Below are 23,795 nucleotides of genomic sequence, written 5' to 3' on the forward strand. Positions count from 1 at the left end.
ACCTAGTTTTTCTTTCTTTCTTTTTAAATCTTTTTATTGAGTAAGTATACAAAAAAGGTAAGCCATATAAACATTAATACAATGTTAAAGTATAATAAAATTCCAAAAGATAACAATACCAAAAAGAAAATACTACAAACAATGTAATTTAAGCATAAGTTTTTCAATTACAAAAAATTACTTAAGTTTTATTTGATTTCAAAGAAATGTATCAATGAATACAAGGCACACAGATGCAGAATTTTTAAGTTTGTGATGTTACTTCTATATAACCCAACAACCATTCATTTAAAGAAATATTTTTGTAACATTTGGATAAACTGGGATACACTGATTTATACCTACATGAAACCTGTAACCTGATAGCCTAATTGTAAGACAATTGGCATGCAACACAGATTCTAACATGAATATTTTCCTTTAAAGCTAAAATTGAACAAAGCACCGGAGGATTAATAAACATCAGTCAGTCATTGCAAGGTTGAACCATCTAATTAAATATTAGGAAGATGTGGAAAACACAAAAATACAATGGATTCCAGTTAATTGGGACACATCAGGACCTATATTTTGGCCCAATTTAGTGGCTGCCCAATATGCCACTTTCATGGAGATAGTTAAAAGGTATACAAAAAAAACTAACTGGGTAACAAATTATAAATACAAAATATTCTGCAGATGCTGGGGTCAAAGCAACACTCACAACACGCTGGAGGAACTCAGCAGGTCGGGCAGCATCCGTGGAAATGATCAGTCAACGTTTTGGGCTGGAACCCTTCGTCAGGACTCGCGTCAGTCCTGACAAAGGGTTCCGGCCCGAAACCTTGACTGATCATTTCCACGGATGCTGCCTGACCTGCTGAGTTCCTCCAGTGTGTTGTAAGTGTTGGGTAACAAATTATGTATTTAAATTAAATACAGAACAAATTAGGACACTATCAAAACTACTACAGTCCTACAAAACTGTATTTGTTCCGAATGGTTATCGATGGAGGAATTCATTCAAGTGTATGCTAATGTTCTTTTGATTGACTGTAAATGAACAAAATCAGTCCAGGCACTTAGTGCAGATAGAGGACTGACTTCAAACAGCATTTTAGACAATTACATCCTCCAAATTTTCATTTCTAATTGTAACACTCCTTTGTAGTTCCTTTCTTGAAGTAGTGAAATCGTTTCACACTCCCAGCCATTTCTGGCATCTCTAAACCTGAACGCCTGAAACCTCAGTGGGCAAAACAGTTTTGAATTGCCTTACTGTTTATTACTCAACTATCGGTGACAAAAATCACTGCCTTTTGAACACAAACACGCAAGTGACTGTTGGTAGTTAGAAATGTTCAGCAACAGTTGCCTGCCCCAACTAAACAGTATCATGTCCCAAATAAACGAAGGGGCTCCCAGCTATTTTCTCAATTTGTTTTTGTTCTTTAAGAGATAAGCGGCTACCCTGATTAACCGATGGCCTAATTAACTAGAATCCACTGTACTTGCAGTTTTAAACAGAATTCATGGTCCTATCTAAAAAGGATCACATCTCATCCTTGTAAATGTAAGAACCCTGCATCGTGGCACCAGGCAGACAGCGGTGTTCTAGTGACAAGTCTCGGCCTGAAATATCAACTGTTTATTTCCCTCCATAGATGCTACCTGACTTGCTGAGTTCCTCCAGCATTTTGTGTGAGTGACTCAAGATTTCAAATAGCAGCAGAATCTTTTCTGTCTATGCTTGGGTAATCACAATTTATACCACGTGATTTAGCCCTAATACTCAATTGCAGAAAAATTAAAAGGGTAACTGGCGTGGGGATTAAATTTAACTACTTGTTAATTTTTGTGTTCTCAATCTGGGTTAATGGAGCAGAATGACTGGGTTCTGGGTATGCTCTGCCACTATGCAGTTACTCCATGATGGAGCATTAATGAAAGTAATGTTTAAAGTGGACCAATTCATCCCATCATTTTATGAGCTCCGTCAGCAGTTTAAAGAGGCTAAGAAAAAACATATTTTAATTGTGACATACAAAATTATTTCCTATTTCCAAACCCACTGAGACAATTTGCATTCAACATAAATTCTAACAAGAATATTCTTGGAAGTTCCACAGGTAACACGCAATAGCATATCTGCCAAGTCGAATGCTGTAAATCACATAAAGGGAAATGAACCAACATTAATTAGAAGAGTAGAGGTCATGCTGATGCCATATTAAATACCAGATAAGCCACAGGTTAAAAATTTTGGTCAACATATTATAAAAAAAGTGCTTGCAAGGGGTCAGAAGAGATTTACAAAAAAAAATTGGTAAAGATGGAAAAATACAGGGAAGTTTGAATAGTCATTGGAGAGTGCAGAATATTAAGTACATAAAATTGTCGTTGGCCAAGGGGTGAGGAACAGGTGGTGCTAAAGGTTGGGTGGCAACAGGAGGATACAATAGGGGCAGGGAATGCAAGATATCACAGTGCCAGAAGCGTGGTGCGATGTAAAGGCAGCAGGGAAGAGGTGGGGGTTAGGGTCAAGGGTAGAGAATGGAAAAAGGGAGGAACCAGAGGGAAGGGACGGAGAGAGGGAGAGGGGGACAGGAGAGTAGGTGAGTAGGCGAGCCAGAAGATGGGTGGGGAGGGACGGGGGAAGGAGAGAGGGGGCAGAGGACAAGTGGAGGGAGAAGGTGGCAGGAAGAGGGGAGAGCGGAAAAGGAAGAATTTGAGAATTGTAGGGAGGGGAAAGTAGGTAAAGGGTTAGATAGGGTGCCGGAAAGCGATAAATTGGGAAGGGGATAAGGTACAGAATGGGTTAATACGGGTTAAGAAACAACCTGGGTGAGGAAGGTAAAGTGGGGAAACCGTGCCCAAGGAAGGCGCTGAAGAAGTGACCCGCAGTTTAAGGGGTGAAATCACTTCCCAACGGCATGTCGGGTGTGGCCTCTCTTCATCTTCCCTCAGGCCCCGCTTCGGCCCGGGCCCTCCTGAATCGGCCGAGGTCACAGGCGACGAGAGTCAGCGCCGGGCCCCCACCCCACTCTCCGCCACCCTGAGTCACCGTTTGAGCGGCGCCGGCAGGCCGCGTCCTCCCTGCCGCCCACTCCGAGCCGACAGCAGACAGACAGAGGCCGGCTGAGAAAGTCAAGCCCGCCCACGGCCTCGGCCTTACCCTCGGATCGGCCTCCGCTGTAGCGCTCGAGCTAGAGCAGGATCCCCGGCGCCGTAGCGGCCGTGTCACTTCGCCTCTCCTCCCTGTCCGCCGCTCTCTCTGGGCTGGGCAGTGCTTGAGCGGCGTGTGTACGGCGGCTGCGGTGCTCCAAGTGCGAGCGAGAGAGAGCGACCCCTGCCCGCCTGCGGATCCGGATCACTCTCCGCCGCCGGCGCACCCACTCCGGATCACTCACTCACGCCGACTTTACTCATACACATTAACTCCAGAACCACTTTCCAAACCGGTTTCTCGTTCACATTGATTCCGGATCGCCCACTCACTCTGTCATTGGCACTTATCAGATCATCAACCCATCCACACTGACTCTCTCAATCGACTGTTCACTCGCGTTAACTCAATATTCTATATCAACCTTGATTTCCACATAATGCCTCCAGATCATCCATTCATACCTCCACGGTCCTTCCAGGAAGCAACTTGCAAAATCTTGGTCTATTTCATTTCACCAGTCATGAACTTAACTGTTTTTCAGTGCACGGGCACAATACCACAACTACGAGTTTTTCTCCAAGTGCGACAGAATTCTGATTTTTAAAATATATCAGATATCCCTCGTAGTATCTGACGGAAAATCTTTAAACTCGCTGTCCCATTACATCTTGGTGACAACGGAAGCTGACTTTCCCAGAAATGCAAACATCCCTCAAATGGGTTTGAATTTTTTAAGTTTAAATATTGTATGGGTGACAAAGTTCCCAGCTACGTTATTTCTGACAGTAGACGTTTGCGGCAAAATAAAACACTCAAGAGTTCCATGGTTGCAAGTTGTTGAATAGTAGGAGGAAAGAACTGTATTTTTAAAATTTCTAGATGTATCACTGCCAAGACAAGCATTTGTTACCCCATCTCAATGGCCTTTAAGAAGAAGGCAATTTTACACATATACTGTACAGTCCTTCTATTGAAGTTGCTACCATAATGCCATTGGCTTGTGAATTCGAAGTGACAAAGGAGTAATTACATATTTCTAATTCAGAATACTGTGTGATTTGGAGACAAACCTACTGGTGGTGCTCTTCTGCACCCAGTGCTTTTGTCCTTCTACAGGGTAGAGTTCATGGATCTGTGTTTTAAAGTACTTGTGAGTGTAAAGTACCCTGAAATTCTGTGCAAGTATGCTATCAAATATATGAAGTTTAAATTTTGAAAATTCTGAGGTGTACATACAGTCCTTGTATCTTAGAAGGGATGTTCTTACATAGAGCCTGTCTGGCCCTGGTAGACCAAATGATCTCCTTCCATGATTATCTAATTTTCCATGCTCATCAGTACATCAATCCTACGTGTACCAGTAGCAATAAGATCATTCCCACGATGGGAACCAATAACTTGTGCCTGTTGACGTTGGAATACCAAAGCGTGGGAAGAACCAAAAAGAGAAAGGTCTGTAATTTTTTTTGAAAACTTCCACTATCAATAAAATCCATAATTTAAATCATAATTCATGTCCTGTGAATTCAGCTGTCTTTAATTTCTGTGGAACCAAGAAAGGCCCTGAATGAGCAATAAATGCTATTGTGCCTATTGAAGCATCGGGCTTAAGTTCTGCAATCATCTTATCCAAGCCTCTGCCTGTTGTCACTGGAAGTAACTCAGATGAGTTTCTTCCATTCCTTCCACTGAAATTCAAAACAGAATAAAAATCAGGGATGAAGTACAAAGATTTAGACCTCACCCAAGTTACTGTCCAACCGAAGGAATTCTCACTTAGAAAAGTTTTGAGTTAAACAAAGATTATCAGATTGACTTCTTCCACTTTTACATGATTTTCACAGCTGAGCTTAAAATTCAAGCAGTTCCATAAAATGAAACATCCCATTCCTTTTGTTTTATGTACATTTAAAATATTTTCTTTATTTTGACAGTGAGTGTCAACAGACATAAATAGGTGCATTGGAAAAGGAATTCAGACCAAGAATGGCAGGGAGCTGCTTTAATATGCACAGTTAGGAACATGAAAAAGCATAAATTTAGAATAATAGCATATTATTATTCCATCATATTTATTTTCCTCAGCGGCTGGGGACATGAACCTTAAATTTTGGCATAGTTCCAACTTGTTCTTGAAACCCCAGAGTGTAATACTGCAGTTGCAATAAAACTGAACTAAAAAAATTAAAATGTTGAAATACTCAGTATCGATGGAGAGGTTAAAAAAGAGGCTAATTTTTCAAGCTGATGAGCTTTCATCAAAATTGAGAAAACTCAAAGACAAAACAAGTTTCATTTTGTGGAGAATGTGGGCAGGGTACTGAGAGTCAAAGAAAATGAAAGATGGTCAAAACTAAGTTCCTGTTTTGGTCAAAGTCAAGTAAAAGATTTGTACAAATACTTACTTTGCTTGTCAGCATTTCAAATTCCTTCAACTTTCTTTAGTCAAAAAAGAAAACAAGTGTGAATTTCCTTTTATTAATCATTTATGGTGGAGATAAAGACCCGTAGGAACTTGAGGAGTTCTCCATCCTGGAGAGTTGTCAAGGTCAATTCATTGCACATATTGAGTGCTGCGAAAGACAGGTTTCTTGGACTCCAGATGAGATAAAGGGTTAGGAAAGTCCCAATCTTCCTGAGTAGATAAGTTTGCCTTCTCCTGCTCCAAGTAGCTTAGGTTCTTATACATTGAAAATTAGCCTTCTTGGAAATTATCCTTAAGAAAAATAGGCAAAAAAATAGTCAATATAATTTGCTGACCATGTGACAGTATTGCGTTCCCAGCTGTTAACATCTGCAAGGCAAAAACAATTGTTTTTTCAAGCAGGATTTTTCTTCAGAACAAGTATGAATGTCAAAACGTGAATTGATAAGCAAGTACGCTGCAACTAAAAATGTGATTCTGAAATTAAAAAAACAAATAATGCTGGGGATATTCAGCACATTGTCTTTTCAGAGATGCTACTCAGAGTTAATGTCCCTGATCAATAACCCTTCATCAGAACTAATGAAGCTCAATTAAATTACATACTACTGAACATCCAGAGTATAAAGTTGAAGCCCAATTCAGGTGATCCTGAAACAAGGGCATTTGGTCAGAAGGCGAAGACAGATGTGTACCTCCAACATATCGTGCAGATCTCAATTTCCAGTCAGTGACAGACTTACCTTACCCATATCCTACAGATGGAACTTTATGCAAGAAGTCAACTAAACTATCTGCTCTATGACCCAAATCATTAAAATAAAACTACTATTGATAAAACTAAGGAGGATTATGATTACAGAAACTAAAACAGAAACATGAATTATGACAGGATAGACCCAGGAATAAAAAAATTTTCACTTTGACATTTTCAAGAGAGAATTAGAAGCAGTATTGGGTTTATTATCATTACCTTATATGTTGTGAAATTTGTTGTTTTGCAGTAGCAGTATAGTGCAAAGACAAAGAAATTGCTGCAAATTACAAAATAAATAAATAGTGCTATAAAAGGAATAACCAGGTAGTGTTCATAGACTGTTCAGAACATGATGGTAGAACAAGATTTTATTGAAGCCTTGCATGTATGGGCGTCTTAATGCTTTGTATTGAAACAAAATCTATGGAGGCAATACGTACTCTGAAATTTGAGGGAAAATGACAAAATTTTTGTGCATCATAAAGTGCATAAGAGCATAGAAGAAAAAATGCATTTGCTTGCAGTTGGTCAAGAGAGATAATAAAGTAGCAATAATACTAAATAAATACAACACTCCTGAAACAGACTAGCATAAAGGTAATGTATGTTGTTGAAGTGAGAAATTACTTTTTAAATGTTCCTCACCTTGTTAAAGTACGTTTGTAGTTCCAGGCAGAAGTGTTCACAAAAACTCAGTAATCAGCAGTGTGGAATCTTCAAATATGATATGGAGAAAGTGTAACACAAACACATTTTTATGATATAAAATATGTGGTGTTAAAGAAAATAAATCCATTGAATAGAAACTGAAACTCATATTTAAAACAACTGCCAACATATCCAAGGAATTTCCTACTGAAGATTATGAAGTTGCTTCCATGACCTATTAGGTAGTGATTTCAGTCACTTTTGAAAAAGAAATCTGTACTTGCTCTCTTTTTGATGGTCATCTCACCTTCCACCACCACAAACAGTTGTCCTTTCAAAGTCTCCCAAAACAACCATTGGTTTTCTTATCTCTCCACAAATTTTAGGTCCATGCTCCAGGTAAAATGAAAAGGAGACAGGAAGCACTCAAGGGGGATGCAAAAAAAAAATTTTGTTTTGTATCAACTTCATTTAAGACCTTATAAAGCAGGCCCTCAGAAGACTTTTCTGGCTCACCTTGTTAATTTGCTTTTTTTTCCGCTCATGAAGTCCTTTTTAAAATATTTCCTTGCTCCTCATAACTCCGAGAATATTGGTGGGATTTATATTTATATTTTTTACCATGAAGATCAATCTAAAATAATAATTTACAATCTCTTGTCTCGTTATTTGTTCCACATTCTAAGGCAGCTATATTTATTTGAGCTTCTCTCTTCCTTTTTCATACCTGTAGAAGGTGTTTATATAATCTTAAGTATATTATTTCCTGTTATTGACTTCAGCAGAAAGAAACCAGAGTTCCATAAACCAGTGGTCATCAGAGGATCGGAGGTGGAGAGGGCCAGCAACTTTAAATTTCTTGGAGGACCTGCCCTAGGATCTGCACATTAAGTGCAATTCCGAAGAAAGCACTGCAGCATCTGTACTTCTTAAGGTGTTTGCAAAGATTTGTAATGCTATCTAAATCTTTGACGAACTTCTGTAGGTGTATTGTGGTGACTACTGACTGGCTGCATCGCAGCCTAGTGTGGCAACACTAGTGCCTTTGAATGGAAAATCCTACAAAAAGTAGTGGATATGGCCTAATCCATCACGGGTAAAGCTCTCTCCACCACTGAGCACATCTACATGAAATATTGTCGCAGGAAAGCAGCATCCATCGTCAGGGACCCCCACCATCCAGGCCACACTCTCTTCTCGCTGCTGCCATAAGGAAGATGGTACAGGAGTCTCAGGACTCATACCACCAGGTTCAGGAACAGTTATTACCCGGGCCCTTGAAGCAAACAGGGACTCAACCTCACTTTCCCCTTCATTGAGATGTTCCCACAACCTATGGACTCATTGTTAAGGACTCTTCATCTCATGCTCCTGATATTCATTGTTTATTTATTTATTTCCTTTTTGTATTTACACAGTTTGTTGTCTTTTGTACTCTGGTTGAACACCCAATTTGGTGTGGTCTTTCATTGATTCTATTATGGTTATTATTTTATTATAGATTTATTAAATATGCCTGTAAGAGAATGAATCTCAGGGTTACATGAGGAAATCTGCAGATGCTGGAATTTCAAGCAACACACATCAAAGTTGCTGGTGAATGCAGCAGGCCAGGCAGCATCTCTACGAAGAGACACAGTCGACGTTACGGGCCGAGACCCTTCGTCAGGACTAACTGAAAGAAGAGCTAGTAACAGATTTGAAAGTGGGAGGGGGAGGGGGGAGATCCAAAATGATAGGAGAAGACAGGAGGGGGAGGGATGGAGCCAAGAGCTGGACAGGTGATTGGCAAAAGGGATTTGAGAGGATCATGGGACAGGAGGCCCAGGGAGAAAGAAAAGGGGGAGGGAGGAAAGCCCAGAAGATGGGCAAGGGGTATACTGAGAGGGACAGAGGGAGAAAAAGGAGAGAGAGAAAAAAAGAATTTGTGTATATAAATAAATAATGGATGGGGTACGAGGGGGAGGTGGGGCATTAGTGGAAGTTTGAGAAGTCAATGTTCATGCCTGTTCATGAATTTGATTTCTTCTCCCAATATGCTTTCATCCAACATCTTTGCAATTGCCTTTATTTAATTAGGGGACCAGTTACATATGCAAATTTTCCACTGTCAAACTGAATCTGAATCTCCCATGCTATGTAAGTCATAATTCTACCTCCAGCCTATCTTTTGTACCTAATGTCTGTGAATATAACATTACCTTGGCAAGAAAGTGAACTATGTCCTCCATCCTATCAGTCCTATTGTGAATGTATTATTGCCAGAAAGAAAGCAAGACCCGGTTCTAAGCTCTAGGCAGCATTAATTCCAAGAATCTTATCATTACTCATTTATTATCATTCTTTGAAATATAGGGCATACACAAGGTGTATGTTATCCAATGGACTGAGAAGTGGCAGACGGACTTCAACCCGGAGAAGTGTGAGGTGGTACACTTTGGAAGGACAAACTCCAAGGCAGAGTACAAAGTAAATGGCAGGATACTTGGTAGTGTGGAGGAGCAGAGGGATCTGGGGGTACATGTCCACAGATCCCTGAAAGTTGCCTCACAAGTGGATAGGGTAGTTAAGAAAGCTTATGGGGTGTTAGCTTTCATAAGTCGAGGGATAGAGTTTAAGAGTCACGATGTAATGATGCAGCTCTATAAAACTCTGGTTAGGCCACACTTGGAGTACTGTGTCCAGTTCTGGTCGCCTCACTATAGGAAGGATGTGGAAGCATTGGAAAGGGTACAGAGGAGATTTACCAGGATGCTGCCTGGTTTAGAGAGTATGCATTATGATCAGAGATTAAGGGAGCTAGGACTTTACTCTTTGCAGAGAAGGAGGATGAGAGGAGACATGATAGAGGTGTACAAGATAATAAGAGGAATAGATAGAGTGGATAGCCAGCGCCTCTTCCCCAGGGCACCACTGCTCAATACAAGAGTACATGGCTTTAAGATAAGGGGTGGGAAGTTCAAGGGGGATATTAGAGGAAGGTTTTTTACTCAGAGAGCGGTTGGTGCATGGAATGCACTGCCTGAGTCAGTGGTGGAGGCAGATACACTAGTGAAGTTTAAGAGACTACTAGACAGGTATATGGAGGAATTAAGGTGGGGGCTTATATGGGAGGCAGGGTTTGAGGGTCGGCACAACATTGTGGGTCGAAGGGCCTGTACTGTGCTGTACTATTCTATGTTCTATGTTCTATGTAATAATTACCCAAACAATTCATGCACATTGTTTCATAACTCCCTGTACTTGCCTTTTCGACTTTGTTTCAAAGCCGATCATGGCAAGTAAATGATAACACGTTTATCTTGAGTTGAGGCACACCCTGAACACCATTACTGTCTGAGAACTATTACTCCTGAATCTTCTTCAAATAAGCACATTTCAAATGTGGGGCAGTCAGTACATTTGTTCAAAAAAATAAACTTTAGACCAATTCATCTCACATAAACATTCTGAAGAAGTGAACAATGATGAGAAACATTCATACAATATCTGGGAAAATGCCTCATAATTCTATTAAAATGTAGGTGTATGGAAGTGTGGTTTTGAAGCTGGTTGAAAATGGACATCACGGGGCATAGGCAGGAAGTTAAATTTTGTCATGTTTTGGAGAGGCGCAAACATGCATCATAAATTACTGATTAAATTTTGCACACTAATATAATCCCATAAGAAATATATATTTTGGATATTTATTGGGTGATGTGCAATACACCTAAATGCCTTCCACCTTATGTATATCCCTAGATATCTTGGAATTCAGATAAATGGCATCAATGTAGCCCAGACTCTAGCACTGGATCCTCCATTCTTTCTATCAATAACATACTCCCAATGAGACTGATACTATCATTCAATACATTATAGTTGATCTGTCTCAACTATACATCGTAGCCTGCTCTCCTCATTATTGGATTACTTTAATCTTCAAATGTATTTCACAACAACCTTGTATGTACTCAGAGAATACTTCAGATACATTGGGGGCGGGGGGTGGCGGAGGACCTTCCAGGGAGAAGCCACAGTAAGTAGATTTCTGCTAGAGTCCAGTTCTGTGGCTTAGAAGGGAAGGGGGAGAAGAGAAGTGCAATGGTGATAAGGGGATTCCATAATTAGGGCAGCAGACAAGAGGTTCTGTGGGTATGAAAAAGACGCCCAGATGGTATTTTACCTCTCAGGTGCCCAGGTCAGGATGTCTTGGATCGGCTCCACAACATTCTGAAGGGGAAAGGTGAGCAGCCAGAAGTCGTGGTACAGAAGGCAGGAGAATGGGGTTGAGAGGGATAATAATTCAGACTTAATGGAATGGTGGAGCAGACCTGATGGGCCGAATTACCTAGTCTTGCTCCTATGTCTTATGGTCTTATGGTCTTAACACCAATGGGGTAGAGCAAAGCATAGAACAGTACAACACAGAAACAAATTAAACTAGTATTTAAATGCCTAATTGAACACGTCTATAAAATGAACATATCCCTCTATTCTCTTCACATTCATGTTTTGATCGAAGAGCTTCTTAAATGCCTCTGTTACTACCATCCCTGGCAACACATTCCAGGCATCTGCCACCCTCTGTGTAAAAAATTTATTCCACACACCTCCTTTGAACTTACCTATTCACACCTTAAGTGCATGCCCTCTGTTATTAGACATTTTGACCATTGGGAAAAGATACCACCTGTCTACGCCATCTTTAAATCTTACACTGTACTTCAAAAAATATCAGGTTTCTCTGAGCCTCCACCACCCTAGAAAAGGTAACTAAGGTTTGTCCAGCCTCTCCTCATAATCTGTGCACTCTAATGCTGGCTGTATCCAGGTAAACTTTTTTGTACACCCTTGCAAATCCTCCACATCCTTCCTATAATGTGACAATCACAACTGAATGCAATACTCCAGATATGGCCTAAGCAAGTTTAATAAAGTGCAACATAACTAAATAACTCAAGCTCAAATCTTTGACTAATAAATGCAAACATATGCCTTCTTTACCACCATATCAACCTGTGCAACCACTTTCAGGGAGCTATAGACCCCATGTTTCCTCTGTACATCAACTCTGAAAAGGGACTTGCCATTTGTACTCCCAAACTGCGTTCTCTCTCATTTGTCTGGATAAAACTCCACCTGCCATTCCATTTCTCTGCCAAGATCTGCAACTGATCTAATGTACATCCCACTGATTCCTTTGGCAATCTTCTACATTCTTCATAACACCACTAATCTTTATATCATCTGCATATTTACTAACTCACCCATCCACATTTTCATCCTAATCATTTATATGCTGTACATGACAAACAGCAGAGGTCCTGATATGGATCCCTGCAGAACCTCACTCATCATTAGAGTAAGTCCTTTTGACTATTAATCTCTGGCTTTTATGGATTGGCTACTTCTGAATCCAAATAACTAAGTCACCTTGGATCCCATGCATCTTACTTGTCAGGTTCCAGCACTGGCAGCCTTCATGTTCCTGCTAAGCAGCCTCTGACAGGTGCCTCCGCCTTCCTCTTTTTTTGTCTGCCTTCATCTGTCATTTACCTGCCTCTATCCCCAAGATCTCTCCTCCCCCTCCCCTATCTGACTCAATCTGTCTGTCATTCTCCAACAAACCCTCTCTCCCAATCACCTCTTTCATTTGTCTCACCCCTCCTCCTCTATTCTTCATTCTGGCTATCTCTTCTCTTTCCATTCATCCTTTTTCAGGGTTTCAATTTAACATAGCAACAGGTCTTTCCCCTTCCCCACACCCCATAAATGTTGCTCAACCTCTTGAGTTTCTCCAGCAGGTCGTTTGTTGCTCCAGATTCCATCATTCACTGTCTCCTTTGTCTCTTTTACATATTCTAATCTCTGTTAATGGTTGTGTAATTGGGGAGCTCCTTAAAATTGATGTAATTCTTGGCATTGACATTGTGACATCAGATGAACCCAAATACCTGTAACTGGGAAATGCTATTTTGTAAGGACTATACTCATGAGCATCAATCTGAGATCAGAGGTGAAGTGTATAAATGTTGTTCCTCTGACCTTTGATATGGGTGAAGTGGGTTTAATGGTCAATTGGCTGATTTCGAACTCAAGACTTCAATAATTTATTGGAATAATTTATGGCATAAATGTTCAATATTGCTAATCTCTTGTTTGTCACTTCAGATTGGGCTTTTCACTGGACTCAGCGAAAGGTATTTCTGCAGCAATGAAGATAAATCATCTATGCATCTGCCAAAATTGATTTCTAAGTTAGTCAACCAACACAAGAAAATCTACAGATGCTGGAAAAACAAAGCAACACAAACAAAATGCTGGAGGAACTTGGTAGGTCAGGCAGCATCTATGGAAAATAGTGAACAGTCGACATTTCAGGCCAATACCCTTCAACAGGACTAATCAACAAGACAATCCTCTACATTCTGAATAGAAATGAAGGCAAGTACATAGAACAGAACAGTACAGCACAGCATCAGGACCTTTGGCCCACAATGTTGAGCCAAACCAATTAAATTAGTGATCAAATGGCAAGCATCAATTGTACAAATAGTTCCTACAGAAACTACCCATTGGTAGATCAGAAGTTGTGGTTTGTTACAGTGATAAAAATAATCCTTCACTCCTTTGTCTTCTCCACTTGAGCACGCTTTCCAACAGATGTCAGATGTCTGCCAGGATGGTATTACATTCAGCTCTTCTCTGACCAGTTATCATCAATGTTTTCTCCATATCTGCATTGCTAGCTAATGCATCTCAGCTCTCATACCTCAGTTTCAAAATTCGTACTGTTGCCTCGCAATTCCTATAGTGTCAACTTAAGATTTTCTCTGATGGCTCCTCCCATCTTCTGTAAAAGGTGTCCTTCTCCAAAGCTGGCCTCTTGCGAATCCCTGAATTTAATTGCTCTATTTTGTCAGCAATATCTTAAGGTCTACATCTTTCAGGCCTGATATTACATTCCTCAAGTTCTCTTTGTGCTTGAAACTGTTTAATCAGAATCAGAATCAGGTTTATTATCACTGGCATGTGTCATGAAATTTGTTAACTTAGCAGCAGCAGTACAATGTAATACATGATAATATAGAAAGGAAAATAATTAAGAAAATCGATTACTGTGAGTATACATATGTACATTAAATAGATTAAAAATAGTGATAAACAGAAATAATATAAAAAGTGAAGTAGTGTTTATGGGTTCAATGTCCATTTAGGAATCGGATAGCAGAGTAAATGAAGGCAAACTCATTGACTAAACTTTTACTGGACAACCCTAATCTCGTTGTGTCTGAGTCAGTATCCTACTTTGATGTCAAAATATATAAATTGAAGATATTGTCCTGTCTAATTGTACCTTTGATCAAGTACACTGCTTTCCTTAACTTATATAAAGTTGTTTTGCAAAGAAAGCTCCGTGTACAGACATCCCACCTCTCCCAAAAGTTCCAGGAGTCTCCCGCATATTAATAGTGGCTCCCTGATGCCCGCAAATTATATACAATGTCCCGGAAATTGATTTTTTTGAGAGCGAGTGTGAGAGAACGTGTGAGAAAAAGCGAGAGAGCGAGCGCAGGAGCAAGTAAGCCAGCGCGAGACAGCAAGCGAGAGTGAAAGCAACCACAAGAGACAGCGTGAGAGCAAGAAAGCAAGCGTGAGGGAGCAAGCGCAAGTGAGAGCGACCACGAGTGAGAGAGCGCACGCGCGAGAGAGAGAGAGCGAGAGCAAGAGCGAGAGTGTTCCAAAAAAAGAAAATATAAAACGTACGTCACCCCAGACTACACTAAAGTGTACCCCTGCCTAATAGGGGTCAAAATAATGACAGCGTTGCTCGCTGCACTGTTTGCAACAGTGACTTTTCTATTGCTCATGGCGGGTTAAGACTGTAAAAGACATGTTGAGGTGAGTTTAACAGGTGTCATTCGTTTATTAGCATAGCTAATGTTATTTAAACTAGTTGGCTAGCTGCTAAGGAGCTACTCTATTGCAGACATCCCACCTCTCCCGGAAGTTCCTGGAGTCTCCCACAAATTGATGGTGCTACCTCCCTGAAATGAGTTTTTGCAGGATGGGATGTCTGCGTGTAGGCCGAAAGATGTTTCAGATTGAGACCCTGCATCGGGATAGAGAGCGTAAAGGGGAAGTGGCCAGCATAAAGTGGTGAGGCTGGAACTGGGTGCATCCAGGTGAGAAGAGATGAAGCTGGTGGGGGAGGGAAAGGTGGAGATAGCAACAGAGACTGATAGTAGAGATAACAAAGGGCTGTAGAATAAAATCTGATAAGAAGGAAAGTGGTAAAAGTTATAGATGCAGGAGGCACAAGCACTAGTGACGTCTCCCAGGTATGTAAGTTGGCAAGATCAGAGTTTGAGGCCTAGTGTTCAGGGTTTCATCATTTACAAGTCCAGAGATTGAGGCCAGGAGTTTGGGATCCTCTTCCTGAAACCCCATTGATGATTGCTGGGATTGGTACCAAAGATCAAAGACCTAAGTTCCATCAGGAGTCCAGAAGTCCAGAATCAAGGCCCAATGGCTGAAGCCTGGATCTGCAAGTCTCTGTTGTCTGCTGGGAAAGTTAAAGGCCCAATGCCTACGAGCCTGAATGCACTGAAGGTTGCCTGTCCTTGGGTCAAATCATAGTCCGTGTGTGTGCGACGGAGGGAAGCGGCTTGTTTTGCTGCTGTTGTTTTTGTTGTTTGTTTGTTGGTTTTTCCAACATGGTGAACATGCTATGTTGGCACCACAATGTGTGGCAACACTTGCATGCTGCCCTCAGCACATCCTTAGGTTGTGTTGGTTGTCATCACAAACGGCACACTTCAATGTATGTGTGATAAATTAATGAATCTGAGAGTTGGAGTCGTAGAGCAATACAGCATGGATACAGGCCCTTCAGCCAATCAAATCCACACCAAACAAGGACCAACAAGCTAGTTACAATTTCCTGTGTTCAGCTCATATTCCCCTAAGTCTCTCCCCTCCTTTTGCCTCTCCAAGTTCTTCTTGAATTATACTATTGTACCTGCCTCAACCACTTCCTCTAGGAGCTAATTCCAGAAATTCATGAACCTCGACGTGAAAAAGTTGCTTCCTAGATCCATTTAAATCTTTCCCCTCTCACCCCAAATCTCATTTTGGATACTCTACCCTGGTGAAATCTGCCTTATCTATACTTCACATAATATTAAACATCTTTATCAAGTTGCCTCTCATTCATGTACCAATGAATAAAGATCTAGCCTAGCCAACCTCTTCTTCGCAGGCACTCTGATACTGGCAACATCCTTGTAAATCTTTTCTGCATTCTTTCCAGTTGTAACCATTTCTTTCCTCAAAACAAGGTGACTAAGATCTGTAAGTAATAATCCAAGGGCAGCCTCATCAAAGACCTATGCAAGCAACATGATGTTGCATATCCTATACTTAGTGCCCTGACTGATGAAGATTGGCATGCCAGGTGTCTTTTTCACTGCCCTGTTAACTTGTGAGGCTGCTGTGTTCAACAAACTACAGTATGCACTTGAATCCCTAAGTTTCTCTGTTCCATGACACCCCAAATGCCAGACCATTGATAACATAGGTCTACAGGCTGGTTTGACTTTCCAAAATACATCACTTCAATCTTATCTGTATTGAAATCCATTTGCCGCTCCTTGGCATACTGATAAAGATCTCTTTGTAATCAAGGACATCCTTCTTCAATATCAACAACACTTCGTCATTTCATACCACCAGCATACTTACTGAGTAAGCCTTGTGCATTTGCAAATAATAAACAACAAAGATACCGACACAGACCCCTGTGGCACACTCCCATCCTCAATCTTGTTTTTACTTTTTCCTCCCTGTGTCTGCCTCCATCTATCTGACACAGACCAGCCCCACTCACCTCTCCTACCTGGCACTACTTACCCCATGAACCTCTATGTGAAAAAGTTGCCTCTTAAGTTGCTCTTCAGTCCACCAATTGCCTTGGAGTCCTTTCTTGCTATTCCCCTTCTTCTCTGTACACTGGTCATCTCGAATCTCCACTCTCAGCCCTGATGCAGGGTTTTGAACTGAAATAATGGCAATTTGTTTCCTCCTGCAGATGCTGCTCATCATTTGTATTGTTTTCTTTGTTCTACTGTGAATGCCTGGAAGAAAATAAATCTCAGAGTAGTCTAGGGCAATATATTCTTACTTTGATAATACATTTACTTTGAAGTTTGAACACTACCTTAAAACAAATAGAATTATAGTCATTAGAGCCAAAGTGCTCCTTGACTGCCACCTACATTTCTTGCCCTGCCTCAATCCCGAAGAGAAGGTCCAGAATTGCTCCTCTATGTATTAACTCGGGAAACTTCTGCCCTGAACAGACCCTTTGGATAGCTATTAATTACTGAGGAAATTAAAATCTCCCACAAAGCCCAATTATTCTTTCAGCTATGAGCAATTTCTCTATATTGCTGCTCCTCTAGTTCCTACCGACTATTGGGGATTCTCTGATACAGCAATATAACCCCGATAGAGTGTTCCACCCCGACTTGTTTCTAAGTGCAACACACCCTCCTCACTTACTCTTAGCCATGTTTCTGTTTTGGCTATAACATTCTAGTCCACCATAAGCCAATTGGACCAAATAAGCAAGGAACACTTGGGAGAGGTGACTGAGTCAGTAGAGCAGACATCCCACCTCTCCTGGAACTTCCGGGAGTCTCCCGCATATTAATAGTGGCTCCCTGACGCCCGCAAATTATATACAATATCACGGAAATCAATTTTTTTGAGAGCGAGCGAGAGAAAAGCAAGAGAGCGACCACGAGAGAGAGCGTGAGCGAGAGCGAAGGCAAGCAAGCGCGCGAGCGAGAAAGCGAGAGAGAGTGAGCAAGCAGCCAGAAAGCAAGCGAGAGCGTGTGAGCGACCACGAGAGAGAGAGAGAGAGAGCATGCGATTGAGAGCGCGCCATGGCAGAGTGTTCCAAAAAATATATAAAACGTACGTCACCCCAGACTACACTAAAGTGTACCCCTGCCTAATAGGGGTCAAAATAATGACAGTGTTGCTCACTGCGCTGTTTGCAACAATAACTTTTCTATTGTGGGTTAAGACTGTAAAAGACATGTTGAGGTGAGTTTAACAGGTGTCATTCATTCATTAGCATAGCTAACGTTATTTAAACTAGCTGGCGAGCTGCTAAAGAGATACTCTATTGCAGACATCCCACCTCTCCCAGAAGTCTCCCGCAAATTGATGGTGCTACCTCCCTGAAATGAGTTTTTGCAGAGTGGGATGTCTGGTAGAGTGTGTGGTAGAGTGTGTGGCAGAGTGGCTGAGTCTGTAGAGTGGATGATAGGCAAATGGAACTAGGTAGGGCAGGGGAAAGAAACGGGGAAGCAAGATGCTTGGGGTAGGGAGGGAGTGTTGGAAAGAAGGGTATGCACAAGAGAGAGGGAGAGAGAAAAATAGAGGGGGATAGAGAGAGAGAGAGGGGAGAGAGATAGATGGATAGATAGATAGATAGATACTAACCTGCATGATCACCAATCTCATGTGCTCCAATACTTCATGACCCTTCATCACTTATTCCAGAATTCAGCACCTTCCATATCTCAACATTGTACAATTTGCAAAAGCCTCAAGACCCTCTGGGAAATAAAAGCTGGAATGTGCTCAATCTCATGCACTTCCTTTACACACATAGCTCCCTAATTAATCTCACAGAAGCATTCAATTACTGCTTCGCCTGTAGAATGGGCCATGATGAAGGCCTCTAATACGTAGCACTCCTGAAAGGCACAATAAACTGCAAATTGTTTACCGTATTACCCTAGTGGTTTTGACACCTTGCTGCTGTTAAAAACAACTTTCAAAGACTAAAAAATAAATGACATGGAATGAAATAATACAAAAAAGTTCTAAAATTCTTTTTCAGTTTTGGTGCATTTAGTAATGACAGGGAAATAAACAGTTGAAAGAAACTAAATACAACTTTTTCATGAACATCACTGATTGATTCACACCAAGAAGCTGAGGCTTGCCAGCACCCAGGCTTGACATAAAACACAGGCAGCAGCAGCAGCAAAGTGTAGCTGCCCCCTTTGCCCAAATTTTAGCCTTTCAAAAAATTCACTGCTGCATTATTTGAAGATGAGATGCTAATGACTTTGACACTTTGCAAGTAATTAGTACGGTAAAGGAAACAATGGCACATTAAAATGCATTACTGCAGATTTTAAGAATAAAATCTTTTTGAAAAATTATTGGATTCATTAAAAACTCAGGGGTATATAATTCAATATCACAAAAGATTCTGCAGATACTGTTACAATCCAGAGCAACGCACACAAGGTACTGGTAGATCTCAGCAGGGCATGCAGCATCGATGGAGAGAACGATCAGTATAGGCAGAAACTATTCATCAGAACTTCAGTCTATTTTGTAATTACAAGAAAGCAGTGAAATCACTTTTGGTATTAGAAGCGACTCCAATGTCAGAGCCGGTACTTTCCATATGTGTTACAGCCCACTAAAAGAAACTTTGAACAGCAGAGGGCAGAATATGGAGTTACCACCCCATGAGTAGATCAGAACACATTTAGGAAGGTGAAATACATTTCATAAATTAAACTGAAAGTAAGAGGCATCTCGTGTCCGATAGTTGCAAGGTTGCAATAAATTAAATTTCATGGAAGGTGAGCTGCAAATACGCAAGATACAAATGGAGAGTACTGCACAAACATTAATTTAACATATGTTACATGCACACCATGACCACCAGATGGTGCAGGTCTGAAAGGAGAAACACATACATCTAATCATCTTTGAAAGTATTTTTGCAATAATAAAATATAAAAAACTTGCTTGACATAATTGAGAATTTGTATAAATTATCTCCGGTTAAACATTGGACACAGATTGGCCGGTTAGCTCAGTTGGTTAGAGCGTGGTGCTAATAACGCCAAGGTCGCGGGTTCGATCCCCGTACGGGCCAAGAAATCATTTTTTTAAATCCACACATACAAATCATTCAACTAGCTCGACAAACAAACATACATTTATTTCACACATTTCTTACATCTGCAGTAACTGAACACAGAAATCCTACAGCACAATACAGGACCTTCAGCTCACAAAGCTGTGCCGAACATGTCCTTACCTCAGAAATTACCTAAGGTTACCCATAGACCTCTATTTTCCTAAGTTCCATGTACCTGTCCAGGAGTCTTTAAAACGACCCTATCGTATCCGCCTCCACCACCACTGCTGGCAGCCCATTCCACGTACCCACCACTCTCTGTGTAAAAAACTTAACCCCTCACATCTCCACTGTACCTACTTCCAAGTACATTAAAACTGTGCCCTCTCGTGCTAGCCATTTCAGTCCTGGAAAAAAGCTTCTGACTATCCACACGATCAATGCCTCTCATCATCTTATACACCTCTAATCCTCTGTCTCTCCAAGGAGAAAAGGCCGAGTTCACTCAACCTATCCCCATAAGACATGCTCCCCAATCCAGGCAACATCTTTGTAAATCTCCTCTGCACCCTTTCTATGGTTTCCTCATCCTTCCTGTACTGAGGCGACCAGAACTGAACACAGTACTCCAAGTGGGGTCTGACCAGGGTCCTATATTGCTGCAACATTACCTCTCTGCTCCTAAACTCAATCCCACGATTGATGAAGGCCGATGCATTGTCTGCCTTCTTAACCACAGGGTCAATCTGTGCAGCAGCTTTGAGTGTTCTATGGACTCAGACCTGAAGATCCCTCTGATCCTCCACACTGCGAAGAGTCTTACCATTAATATTACATTCCGCTATCATATTTGACCTACCAAAATGAATCACTTCATATTTATCTGGGTTGAACTTCATCTGCCACTTTTCAGCCCAGTTTTGCATCATCAATGTCCCACTATAACCTCAGTATAATAGAAACATATATCTGATCATTCATTGTGAGGAATAAAAAAGCAGCCATTCCAGGCTTTTGACTTGTTTTATTTTATATTTTATCTTACAATGCTTGTAAAAGTATTCAGCCCCAACCATTTGTTCACATAAATGAGTTTCACAGCCAGGGATTTTGATCAATTTAATTGAGAATTGTTATTTTATTTGTGAAACTAATCAATAATGTCCAAAACCTTGGCCTCAATACCTCCTTGTGCAATTGGATCCTCGATTTCCTCACTTGTCAGTTCGGATTGGCTACATCAGCACAGATGCACCACTAAGCTGTGTGTTTGGACTCCTGCTCTACTCGCTTTACACTAATGACTGTGTGGCTAAGTACAGCTCCAATGGCATATTCAAGTTTGCTGATGACACCACTGTTGTAGGCCAAATCAAAGGTGGTGGAGATTGAAAGTCTGGCTGAGTGGTGCTACCACAACAACCTCTTACTCAAGGCCAAGGAGCTGGTTATTGACTTCAGGAGAAGGAAACCTAAGGTCCATGAACCAGTTCTCATCGGAGTATCAGAGGTGGAGAGGGTCCTCAACTTTAAATTCCTCGGTGTTGTTATTTCGGAGGACCTGTCCTGGGCTAGCACGTCAGTGTAATTATGAAGAAAGCACGGCAGCGCTATACTTTCTAAGGAGTTTGCGAAGATTCGGCACAACATCTAAACCTTCGCCAAACTTCTATAGATGTGTGGTGGAGGGTATATTGACTGGTTGCATCACAGCCTGGTATGGAAACACCAGTACCCTTGAACGGAATATCATGCAAAAAGTGGTGAATACGGCCACTGAGCACATCTACGTGAAATGCTGTTGCAGGAAAATGGCATCCATCACCAGGGACCCCCACCACCCAGAACATGCTCTCTTCTTGCTGCTGCCATCAGGAAGAAAGTATAGGAGCTTCAGGACTCACACTACCAGGTTCAAGAACAGTTACTACCCTCAACCATCAGGCTCTTGAACCAGAGGGGATGATTCACTTAACTTCACTTGCCCCATCATTGGAATGTTTCCACAACCAGTGAACTCACTTTCAAGGACTCTTCATCTCATATTCTCGATATTTATTGCTTATTTATTATTATTATTTCTTTCTATTTGTATTTGTATAGTTTGTTGTCTTCTGCACTGTGGTTGAATGCTGCAGTCTTTTGTTGATTCTGTTGTAGTTATTATTCTATGGATTTATTGAGTAGACCCACAAGAAAATGAATCTTGGGATTGTACATGGTGACATTGTGTACTTTGATAATAAAATTACTTTGAACTTTTTGGAGAAAAAAAAACACAGAAAATTGTAAAGCATGAAAAACTAAACGTTCAAAAACTGAAATGTCAGCAGTTCCAAAGTATTCACCCCCCCCCTTTGCTCAGTACTTTGTTGAATCACCTCTTACTGCTTTTACAAACAAGAGAAAATCTACAGATGATGAAAATCCAAGCAACACACACAAAATGCTGGAAGAACTCAGCAGGCCAGGCAGCATCTGTGGAAACGAGTACAGTCGACATTTTGGGCCGAGACCCTTCAGCAGGTCTGGAGAAGAAAGTTTGAGGAGACAAAGTTAGAAGGGTGGGGAGGAAGGCGATAGGTGAAACTGGGATGGGGAGGGGCGAAGTAAAGAGCTGGGAAATTGATTGGTGAAAGAAATACAGGGCTGGTTAAGGGGGAATTTTATAGCAGAGGGCAGAAGGCCATGGAAGTGAGAAACAGGGGGAAGAATACCAGAGGGAGGCGATTGGCAGGCAAGGAGAGGGTTATAATAATAATTTTTATGAACAAAGAAGTTGGAGGCCGACTACTTTTACAAGGGACTGTATATTTCCGGATGAGTTATTCATCTTCCTCTATTGTCGTAATTACACATTTCATCTCCAAAGAAATTATTCTTGTTAGTGTTAAATATCCACTTTTTCACTCTGAACCTCTGCTTGTCTCTGCAACTTATGAAGTTTTTTTGAAGTGTTGTTCTGGTGAAACATCATTAATCTGAAATGATAACTGTTTCACTTTCCACAGAGGATGCTTATCTATCAATGTGTTCCTATCTCAGATATTTAATATCCAGTTTTTGCTTTCAAATTGAAGCTAGTGGTAGTTTAGGAAGTTATCAGACTTCAGAATCAGGTTTATTATCACCAGCATGAGACCTGAAATTTGTGAACGTAGCAGCAGCAGTACAATGCAATACATGATACAAAAGAAAAAAACACAAAACAAAATAATAATAATAAATAACTAAATCAATTACAGTATAAGTATATAGAATAGATTAAAAATAGTGCAAAAAACAGCAATACTATATATTAAAAAACTGAGCTAGTGTCCAAGGGTTCAATGTCCATTTCGGAATCGGATGGCAGAGGGGAAGAAGCTGCTCCTGAATCGCTGAGTGTGTGCCTTCAGGCTTCTGTACCTTCTACCCGATGGCAGCAGCGAGAAAAGGGCATGCACTGGGTGCTGGAGGTCCTTAATAATGGACGTTGCCTTTCCAAGACACCGCTCCTTGAAGATGTCCTGGTTAGTACCCAAGACGGAGCTGACTAAATTTACAATCCTCTGCAGCTTCTTTCAGTCCTGTGCTGTAGTTCCCCCCCCCCCCGCATACCAGACAGTGATGCAGCCTGTCAGAACGCTCTCCACGATACATCTATAGAACATTTTGAGTGTATTTGTTGACATACCAAATCTCTTCAAACTCCTAATCAAGTATAGCCGCTGTCTTGCCTTCTTTATAACTACACCGATACGTTGGGACCAGGTTGGATCCTCAGAGATCTTGACACCCAGGAGCTTGAAACTGCTCACTCTCTCCACTTCTGATCCCTCTGTGAGGATTGGTATGTGTTCTTTTTTCTTACCTTTCCGGAAGTCCACAA

The 23,795-nt window shown here is 41.1% G+C and overlaps 1 protein-coding gene and 1 non-coding gene across 3 annotated transcripts in view; one reads left to right on the forward strand and one right to left on the reverse strand.

The window, feature by feature from the left end:
* Window positions 1-3,499, reverse strand: part of cul2 (cullin 2) — a 71,130-nt gene extending 67,631 nt beyond the window's left edge. Inside the window, exon 1 of one of the 2 annotated variants that reach the window (XM_063044365.1) lies at window positions 3,155-3,499. The gene's annotated coding sequence lies outside the window, so the exon portion shown is untranslated. The remainder of the gene's footprint in view (window positions 1-3,154) is intronic. The other variant, XM_063044366.1, reaches the window with a different exon arrangement.
* Window positions 3,500-19,865: 16,366 nt separating this feature from the next.
* Window positions 19,866-19,939, forward strand: trnai-aau (transfer RNA isoleucine (anticodon AAU)). Its single transcript has one exon. It is a non-coding gene; the product is annotated as a tRNA-Ile (tRNA).
* The last annotated feature ends 3,856 nt before the right edge of the window (window positions 19,940-23,795 follow it).

Source organism: Mobula hypostoma, chromosome 3 (genome assembly GCF_963921235.1).
Source record: "Mobula hypostoma chromosome 3, sMobHyp1.1, whole genome shotgun sequence".
Taxonomy (NCBI): domain Eukaryota; kingdom Metazoa; phylum Chordata; class Chondrichthyes; order Myliobatiformes; family Myliobatidae; genus Mobula; species Mobula hypostoma.